This window comes from Trachypithecus francoisi, unplaced genomic scaffold (genome assembly GCF_009764315.1).
Source record: "Trachypithecus francoisi isolate TF-2019V2 unplaced genomic scaffold, Tfra_2.0 Lachesis_group14, whole genome shotgun sequence".
In the NCBI taxonomy this organism is placed as follows: domain Eukaryota; kingdom Metazoa; phylum Chordata; class Mammalia; order Primates; family Cercopithecidae; genus Trachypithecus; species Trachypithecus francoisi.
Genome location: NW_022681459.1, coordinates 25,348,216 through 25,358,827, shown reverse-complemented (window position 1 = coordinate 25,358,827; position 10,612 = coordinate 25,348,216). Strand labels below are relative to the sequence as shown.

At 39.2% G+C, this 10,612-nt stretch overlaps 1 non-coding gene across 1 annotated transcript; it reads left to right on the top strand.

Moving 5' to 3' along the window:
- Nucleotides 1–1,783: 1,783 nt before the first annotated feature.
- On the top strand, nucleotides 1,784–1,887 carry LOC117096785. Its single transcript, XR_004442635.1, has one exon. It is a non-coding gene; the product is annotated as a small nucleolar RNA U13 (small nucleolar RNA).
- The last annotated feature ends 8,725 nt before the right edge of the window (nucleotides 1,888–10,612 follow it).

Genomic DNA, 10,612 nt, shown 5'->3' with positions numbered 1-10,612 from the left:
CAATTTCCACTTCAACCATCAGTGTATGAGAGCTCCCACTGTTCTCCACCATCGCCAACACTTGTTGTTGTCAGTGTTTTTAATTTTTGCCATTCTAATGGGTGCATAATGGTATCTTACTGTGGGTTTAATTTGCATTTTTCCATTGGCAATTAATGCTGGAGTGTTTTTTCATACGCTTATCAGTCACTTGGATAGCTTCTATTGCAGGGACAAGCAAATTATTTTCTAAGGGGCCTGATAGTAAATATATTTGCCTTTGCGGGTCTTATGGCCTCTGTCCTAACTACTCAGTTTTGCTGTTGTTGAGCAAAAGCAGCCGTGGACAATGTGTGAATGAATGGGCTAGGCTGTGTTCCACCAAAATTTATTTATAAGAAACAGGCTGGGGCAGGGGGTGGATTTGGCTGCTGGAGACTTGATTGGTGGCCCACGCTATATTGTAATATGCCTGATCATGATCCAGACTTCTGAACATTTTAAAATTAGGTTGTCTTTTTAAATTGATTTTTACAAGTTATCTGTAAGTTCTGAATCCATTTTGTATTCTTAATCATTTATAATTTTCTGAAAATTGAAGGAAACCATGGTTCTTATATTGTACCATTCCTATAGCTTTTGCTTTCATTGTTTCTACCATAGGCCCCTAAGAGATGAGATCACTGTTGTCACAGGAGCTTCCTTCTGATAGGTGGGCCCAAGAGAGCTGTCTTCTGCCATTTTCCCCCCAGGGTGACCATGTGGCAGCCCAGCTCAGAAAACTGGGCCTCTGCCTGTATCTCTTGAGGAGTCTTGCTACCTAGGACAGGTTGGGTATAATGGTCCTGACTTGTTGGAATGGACACAGCTTCCAGAAAGAATATAATCTTAGTGTTCACAATGTATATGTCATTGGGAATTTTTTGAATTGAGTGAAATCTTCCAGTCCAAAGATGGTCAAAATTGAAGGAGCTGGTAAGAACTCCTTTTTCATTATTAAACAAATGCTTTTTGGGTTGCACATCAGCTAATAGTGTGATTGAGGAGAAATTGTCTCCTCAATTAGCTGGCTCACTAGCAAAATGATTACTGTCTTTACATTGCAAAACCTTTCTTCCTACGTAAGCACCCCAGGGGAGCAAAAGCCATGTGCTACCGCATACCAGGAGAGCTGTGGTGATTACTTTGCTTGCTCACTTAAGCAAACATCATCTCATTCTGCAGCAAGGAAATTGAGGCTCAGAGTAGTTAAATAAGATGATCAAGATCAGAGATGAAATAACTGGACAAACCAAAAGTGCTTTAGTCCAAAATCCATGATGTTCCCCATGAGGCCATACTGAGGTTTCTCCTTCATAAGAAGATGGGGCTGGAAGGGCTGTTGTTGGAAAAATGGTTAAGGCCCCTCACTTGATGGATGAACCTCCAGGCCTTGTGGGAGTTTAAGGACTCATTACTCAGGGTTCCCTCAGCAAGCTAGCAGCAAAGCTTGGATGAGAACCTCGATTTCTACATCCAAAGTCTTCATTACCCCTTTTCTTTATTTAAATAATTTTGACTTTACTATATCAGCCATCATGTAAGCTAAATAAAAACAACATTTTTTAGTCTTTTTTTTTTTTTTTACCAGTATACCTAGTGTCTATCTATAACAGCAATGAACAATTGAGATGTTTCATTTGTTGAATAAATGAACCATAAGAAAATAAGTAACAAGTAGTTCAATTATGTCCTGCAAAGAAGTTTTGATGCTCTTCCTGCCTATCCCTCCCTCTCAAGTCTCTACTTAAGACAGAGAGGGTAGATCCTTTTGTAGTTCATAAGTGTGATGCTTGAGTGTTCATGTGCATGTATGAGATGTGCCTCCCTCAAACCTTGTTACAATGTGGGCACATTATCCATCCAACGTGGAAAAAAAAAGACAGAGAGGGTCCTTGGATACCCAACACCAGCCAGGACCCAAGTCCAAAAGGAAGTTCATGTTATTAGACCTTTTTACCTTGTTCATTAAAAAGAATTGGTAACTATACAATAATTTGTTTCCTTTACAGATACTCTAATTAAAAAGAGACATACTAAAATATGGAAAATTCTGCTTGTTTCATCCTACTTGGCTTTAGAATGCCAATTATCCCTACTTTCAATTTCATCCATTTCCAAATATACAGCTTCTTAGAAATGTAGGGAAGCTGTTCTCTGCCTGTAAACATGAGATTTGTCAATCTTTCTATTGTTTATTATTGTATAGTTGCAACATCACTTCTGAAGAAAGGACTTTCAGGACCGATAAATTTGGTCATGTCATTTTTTTTCTAGCAGCATTCTGCTTCCTTATGCATTTTCTTATTTCATACCAAGCTTGGTTTATGGGGAGTTTGGGTTAACAGAGCTCTTAAGGGTAATTAGTGTCCAATTAGTGTCCACTTAGGCCAAGGTTTCATGTCTGTGTGAGTTTTTTAACCTCTGGGAAGAATTAAGTAAGTCGGGACTCTGTTTACAAAGCAATGCTGTCTGTCTGCCCTGAGCAGTTTATGAGTAATATTCCTAGTTGCTAGATGACCAGACAAAGCAACTCAAAATTTTTTGTTGACCCTTGTGGCTACTGAAAAGATCAAGACTGACTCTCCAGTAATCTAGATCCTTTCTTTCTGTGCTTGTTCTGTGGGGAGCTTCCATAGCCTACCAGTGTCACCAAGAAGCTTCATCCAGACACAAAAGGAAGGTTACAACACTGCTTTTTGGGTGAAACGGTCATGACATTGTCCTTTCCATCAGCAGCCCTACTTCAAATGACTAACCTGGAATGAAAGCCTCTTTACTAACATGCATCCATACCTGATTTGTTTCTCCCAATTTTGCATTATAAAAATTTTCAAAAATACGGAAAAGGTAAAATATAAAGGAATAACATAATAAACATTTTTATATTCACTACTTAGTTTCAACAACTGTTGACATTTTGCTGAGCCATTTGAAAATGAGTTGCACTTTATCTAGTATTTCTGCATGGGTCTCTTGAGAATAAACACATTCCAATACAAGCAAGGTAACATTATGACAGAGGATTTATCCATTTCATTTAGGTTGTTGAAGTTATTGGAACAAAGCAGCTCATAATATTTCCTATGATCCTTTTAAAGTCTATAGGATCTGTAGTGATGCTCCTCTTTTATTCCTAATGTGGTCATTTGTGTCTTCTTTCTTTTTTTTCTGGATAAGTCTAGTGAGAGTTTTATCAATTTTATTGATTTAAAAAAAAAAAAACCAGCTGCAGGATTCATTCATGTTACTATCATTATCATTATCATCATTATATTATAGTTTTTATTTCATTTATTTTTACTTTTATGTTTATTGTGTCTTCTTTCTATTGAGGGTTTAATTTTCTTTCTTTTACTTGTATTTTCTACATCTTAAGATGAAAATTTAGATTTTTAAAATCTGTATCTCACACATTTTGATATGTTGTGCTGTAATTTTTAATTCAAACAATGAATTTCATACTTCAAACAATGAGAATATCATGAATAAACTTGCATTAAATGAGCAATTCTTTTTGTGAAATTCAAGTAAATCTCTAATAGCCTTTTTGACATATAACTAACACACCATGAAATTCACCTTTTTAAAGTGTACGAGTCTGTGATTTTGAGTATATTCACAAAGTTGTACAATTACCAACATTATCTAATTTTATAACATTTTCATCACCCCAAAAAGAAACACCATACCTATTAGTAGCCACTTCCCATTGCATCCTCCTCCACAATCCCCTGTCAAGCACAAATCTGATTTCTATCTCTATAGATTTACCTATTCTGGACACTTAATATAAATTGAATCATGTAATATGTGGTCTTTTGTGACTGGCTCTTTTCACTTAGCATCATGTTTCCAAGATTCACTCATGCTCAACATGAATCAGTACTTCATTTATTTTTATTGCTAAATAATATTTCAGTTAATAAATATACCACATTTTATTTATCCATTTATTAGTTGATGGATATTTGGGCTGTTTCCACTTATTTGCTATTATGAATAATGCTACTATGAACAATAATGTGTGAATTTTTGTGTGGATGCATGTTTTTAGTATTCTTGGAGGAGAATTGCTGAATTATATGGTAACTCTATGTTTAACTTTTGGAAGAACTCCTAAACTGTTTTCCAAATTGACTGCACTCTTTTATTCCCATCAGCAGTGAATGAGAGTTCCAATTTCACCATATCCTTGACAACATTTATTATTGTCCACCTTTACTCTTTGAGCTATTCTAGTGGGTTTAAAGTGATATCTCATGGTTTCCATTTCCTGAAAGGCTAATGATATTGAATATCTTTCATGTGCTTATTGATCATTAGTATTTCTTCTTTGCAGTAATGTCTGTTCAAATGATTTGTCTGCTTTTAATTGGGTTGTCTTTTTATTGCTGAGTTGCAAGTGGTATCATTTATATATTCTGGATACAAATCCTTTATCCAATATGTGATTTTTAAATATGTTGTCCCATTTAGTTTTGGTGAAGTTCCATTCACTGAATTTGTTTTGTTTTGTCCCTTGTGTTTTTGGTGTTGTATCTTTAAAAGCTATTGCCTAACTCAAAATCACAAATATTTACTCTTGTATTTTCTTCTAAAAGTTTTATCGTTTTAAGTTTTACCTCTAGGTCTTGGGTATATTTTCAGGGATGTTTTCAATGTATGGAGTGAAGAAGTGGTCCTTCATCATTCTTTTGAACATAGACATCCAGTTGTTCTAGCACCATTTGTTGAAGTCATGCATCATTTTTGTCTAGAAAAAAAATTTCCAGCATGTAAATGAGTGACTTCCAGATTTTATCATCATAGGACATTACCTCTAGAATTCTGCTTATAGGTAACTTATTCCAAATATCCTTAAACAGGTCAGTTAATTTACCCAAAACTATCCCTGCATTAATTCTGTTCCCAACTCATGTACCCAGAATCTGTGCCAGCTTAGAAACCATGTGGCTCATCTTCTACTGTGTTGGTGGTCAGAATCCACTTCTCCTTTTTTCCTCCACACACTTGTATTTTCACTCAAGACTAAAATTCTCAAAAATCTAGTGGGTATGGTGAGTTGTGGTGTGGAAGGTTTGGAGAGAGATTGCTGGTGACACATTTCATTTAAGAAAATAAAGTTTTGTGGAGGAAGATGCAGAAAGGAGGAGCCCTAGAGTTGGTATAAGAAGGGACTGCAATTTTTTAAAAAATCTTTCTTTAGGATAGAGTCCCAGAAAATCAGTGACATGATGAGAGACCCACTCATTTACAGTGAAGGCACCATAGATAAAGGCCTTCTGGACCTTGGATTTGAGATGTGGGTATTCCATCCAGCACTGAGATTGTTTAGTGCAGCAGATTTTTCACTGGCTCATTCTGCTGCCATTCTCACTTCCTTCTACTGAATCTTCTAGTATAAGAGATGCCAGGAGACTAAAAACCCTACTTAGCAGAGCCAAGATTTTGCATGTGGCTTAGATTCTGCCAAGGAGATGTCCACATGAGACCAAGAGGGTGTGAGCAATGGGAGCTAGTGGCCATGGTTCGTGATAGATACGTTGGTTCTCTCGGTGCAGGTCTGGCAGTTTCTGAAGTCTGATTCCTAGAAACTTAGGTACTGAGCAGTAGGCAGCAGCAACAGAAACAGTTCCATAGGTGGTTGGGCATTTCCTTTGATTGCTGTATTTTTGATTATGTGATAATTAAACCTTAGGCCCTGAGCCTCACTGAGATTCTGTAAGGTTCATCATTCCATCTGATACATCACTTTCTTCTCAGATCAAATAGAGTGCATTCTGCTTTCTTCCACTATGAGCCTTGACCAACATAACCAGTGATCTAATCAACTATGAAAGGGCAATTAACACATTTTTCTCTAGTGTCAAGTCTAGATAAATATTCCTTTTGTGAAGAATGAATCTGAAAGAAAAAAGTCAATACAGTCCTGATTTGAATAAAAGATTCAAAAAGTTGAAAGAATCAGTATCCCTGAAGACTAAGAGAAGCACAGAGACTTTTCAAAATTATTTATAGAAAAACCAGAAATAAATTATTTTGGAAAAAATTTTCCATTCTCAACAGAATACAAGAAGGCAATGCCTCCACGCAATAAGATCAGTGAATCAAGCTGTGATCAAAGAGAAGCAGTTATGAGATTCAAAAACATGACGATGAGCCAAGACCATAAGGAGATAAAAAGATTCTGTAATTTTATGCTATAACACAAACTTTGCAAGGTTATGGCACCCAGATATTTGGTCAAACACTAGTCTGGATGTTGCTGTGAAGATAGCTTTTGGGTAAGATTAACAATGAAATCAGGGGATGTTAAGTAAAGCAGTTTATCTTCTATAACATGGGTGGGCATCCTCTTATCAGTTGAAGGCCTTAAGAGAAAAGATGGAGGTTCCCCACCCAAGGAAGAAGGAATTCTACCTGCCATCTGCTTTTGAACCAGAGCTGCAACATTAACTCTTCCTGGGTCTTCGGCCTGCTGGCCTACTATGCAGATTTTAGACTTGCCAGTTTCCAAGGTAACATGAGCCAATGCATTTAAATAAGTCTCTTTCTCTCTCTCTCTCTCTCCATCTCTGTCTCCTCTATACCCACACCCATACACCCTATTGGCTCTGTTTTTCTAGAGAACCATCACTAATAAAAACAGCATATAGTTTAGTCTCATATTTTTGTACAGTCTGATCATTTCTACCTTTTAGTTTAAATGTTTACTCCATCTACATTTATGTAATTAATTATCTGATGAGGTTTATGCCTATCAAGTTCTTATTTGCTTTCTGTCTCATCTGTTTATTATTCTGCTTTCTCCAATCTGCTCTTAAGGAAAATAATTGAATTTTTCATCTCAGACATTTTCATTTTTAATTCTATAATTATTTCTTTATGTATATAAATTTATTTTCTCCTGCCAGGATTCCCAGTTGACCATCATCATGACCCCCTGTTCCTTTATATGTTTGCACATATTTGTCACAGGTGCTGTGCACTCCTTCTCTCATAACTTCAAACTTTTGGTCTGCTTAGAAGTGGTTGCTAATGACGGCTTTTCTTTTTATGAGTCCTATTTTTCTATTTCTTCACATGTCTAGCAATATTTTCTTTTATCACGGGCATTGTAAATGTTTTGTTTTAGAGACTCGGTCAGAGTGCCGAGTTCTGCCTTAGAGTGTGAAGTTGGCTGCCTGTCTGGCAGGGACTACAGTCGATATCTCCTCTCAATTCCCTCTGTCCTCCATCTGCTGCCTCCTTCTAGGACCCTTGATATTTTCCACACGCATGTGCAGTTTATGCATGTGTAGTCAGCCAGGAACTGGGCAAAGTTTGCACACAGATTTGGGGGATTCCCCCTCCTTGATATCCTCGTTTTTGGCATTCCTACCCACCTCACGCTCCAGTTTTTCCAGTTATGAACTCCATACTCTGACTTCTCAAACAAGGAAGACTGCATGTTTCTGCAGGAGCTCAGCCACTTCATCTTGTGCAGACAGGGCTGTGTTCTCAGGTGAAACGCCCTGCTAATTCTTTTACGTACAGTGCAGTTTTCTTTGTTGAAGGCTGACTCTCTTCCACATTCAGCCTGCATTTCTTCCTTCTTCAGTGCCTTCAAAGAATGTTTTAAACTTGGCTATAGTGTACAATTGTCACCTGTGAGAGGATTAGTATGATACAAGCTTCTTTTTCATTTCCAGAAGTAGAATGCTGCAGGTTTTAATTACACCCAGTTTGAACTGTTGCTTAAAATTAGACCTAAGTTCCCACATTTGAATGTAATACATATCATCATGCAGTTTCCAGCATCTGTGGTTAGGGTGGAGTACCTATGATTCTCAGGAATTCTAAAAGCTCATTTCATTCCTATGGCCTTCACTATGAAAGGGGAGGGAAAAATGATTTATTGCTAGACCCTATGTGTGTACTATCACCCTTTCCCATCAACTTTTTTTTTTTTTTTTTTTGAAGGAAGTGAGAATAAAAAGCTTGACCTTGTTTCGTCTTTTGGTGATCATGGGAATTTTCAGCTGCATTCACAAACCCTGAAGGAACGTGAGGCAAACTATTGTGTTCAACCTGACCATAGAGAATGTAGTATAGTGGTTAGGAGAGTGAGCTCTGAAGCTGGATGCCTGAATTTCCATGCTGTTTCCACCTCTACCTTGTCAATTGGAAGAGTTATTTAATTCTCCTGGGCCTATTTCCTCATCTGTAAAATTATTTCACTCAACAATCTGGACATCATGACAATACCTATTTCTGTAGGTTTTTGCATGGATTACATGAGTTAGAGCAATGTCTGGTGCATATGAAGCACTCAGTAAATATTAGTTGCTGCTGTTTTCGTTGTCATTGTTATCACTGTCACCAAATGCTACCTAACTGAAGCAATGTGGTTTCCCTCTTGTGCAAGTCCCAGTTTACTTCATTCTGAATTGTGGAGGCTAGTGTCCACTGTTGAGGTCTCCTCACTCTTTTCTCTGTCCAGAAGAGAAACACATGGACCCCTCTGATACTGTACATAGTGGATAGAATAAAACCTAGGAATCAGACAGGGCAGCATTAGAATACTGTTTTGAATGCTTACCAACTATGTGAAAAAATGGCCTTGCTTCTCCTGAAGCTTGCTCCCTGTGAAATGAGTAGTAAGTACGTCTACTTGGGGGTTGGGGGAATATTAAATAAAATGAAATATGTTGAGTCCTGGACAAACTGATGTGTTTGGTCAAGGGGGTATAATTCTGGCATGACCCAGGGTTAGAGACATTGCCCCTGGGCTGGATGGCAGGCCATCGCTCATTACTTAAGCTCAGGGGGACTCTTCCTCGAAGCATGCCCCTTGAAAGCCTCTAAAATTGGCAGGATCTCAGTTTTGGCTAATTAGGACCAAAAGCTCCATCAGCCATACTCCCTGCTTCCTAAGGACATTGGCAAATAGCCTTAAGACATGTAGTTTTAACCCTTTCTCTCTTCTTCCTGCAAGGGCAGTCCCATTCAGTCCCACCAGGATTGACTGTTTGTTTTGTGCAAGTTCTCTTGTACCCCTCGATTTAGGCCGTCATCTGGCCCTGCTACCTGCCACTCTTCTCTTGGTGTCCCCTCACCATTCCTACTTGCCATAGTTTAGTTCAGGCCCAAACCATCATCCCTTTGGGCTATTGCAGTAGCCTCATCAGGTAACCCTCCTAATTTCTGACTTTCTGTTACACTGCCTCCAGGGTAGCCTTCCAAAAGCACTACAGTATAATCCTGATAGCTTCTGTTATTCAAAGACAACACTCCATTTCTATCATTGGGATTAGAAATGAAGCTATCAATCTGAGAGAGAAACTTGAGTCTATCAGGGACTCTTTTTTTCCTGTCAGTCCAAAATCTGAGCTTCCTGCTATGTCCCTCAGTGCCCTTTATGACTCAGTCTCTGCTGATACTGCAGCTTGGTCTCTTGCCACTCTCCACATGGGATTCTAGGTTCTTCTCAAATTAAGCGAGATGGGGGCTCTGGCTTCACCCAGGTATTTTCTGCCTCTGAGTCTTCCCTTGTCAACTTCCCTGTACCCAGATTGTCCTTGCTTTTTTCCTTCAGCCACAGAACACTTAGACACCCAGCTGTTTCAGTTCAGGGCCTCTTGCTTTCAGAAGGCTTTCCTGAGGCCTCACAGACCTAAGTGTCCCTCCCGTGTTCACGCACAGACACCAGGACCCTTCCATGCAGGTCCTCACTAGAGTCCATTTCGGTTGTCCCTTGAATTGTCTAACTCTCTTATCTGACAACAGACTTCCTGTGTGTCACTGTTCCCTGTAACCTTAGACTTAGTGCACCACTGTTGATGAGTGAGATTATTCTTGTGTCTGTGTGGGTAGGTGTGTGGCCCTCAGTCTGGGCATTCACTGGTGGAATGTAGACATATTCAGGCATGTCTGAAGAACCACTTGGATGGCCCCAAGACAATGGCAGGAGAGATCAAAGAGTCTCTCAGCAGAAAGTGCAAACTGTGGGTGAGGCTCCAGCTGTGAGAGTCTTGTTCTATGCTTGTTTGTTGAACTGATGGTGTTCTTTCCAAAAAACTTAGATAAGAGCCTGGTGCAGAGTGTGGGGTGGTAGTAGAGGTTGTGGGGAACTGTGCTGGGAGGAAAGATGGAGGATGGGAAGTGCTATGTGGCTTTATGTGGTTCTCGGGATCTCCCATGACCTCTCAGGGTAAGGTTTTCCCACTGGGACATGCTGCCACTGCTACATCACACACACACCCATACCCTTACTTCCCTCACCCTCCCAGGTAAGCCTCACAACCTCTTGAAGCTCCATTTTCTTCATCTGGAATAACCAGCTATGGAGCCTGGAATATAGCTCCCACCAGTGTTCTTCTTCTTTCTTCCTCCCCCTCCCCCTTCCTTCTCCTTCTTCTTCTTCTTCTCACTTTGAAGAACCAGAAGCATCTTCACTCCCACGATAAGATTCATTATGTAACATGCAACAATGATAGCAGGTGGCTACTGTATATGTGCAGATAGACCTGGTCACTTGGTGCAGCTACAGAGAAAGGAGCTCTAAGACCCCTCCAAGGAAAGATCCTTTGCAGGCATCTGCAGCAGCAAG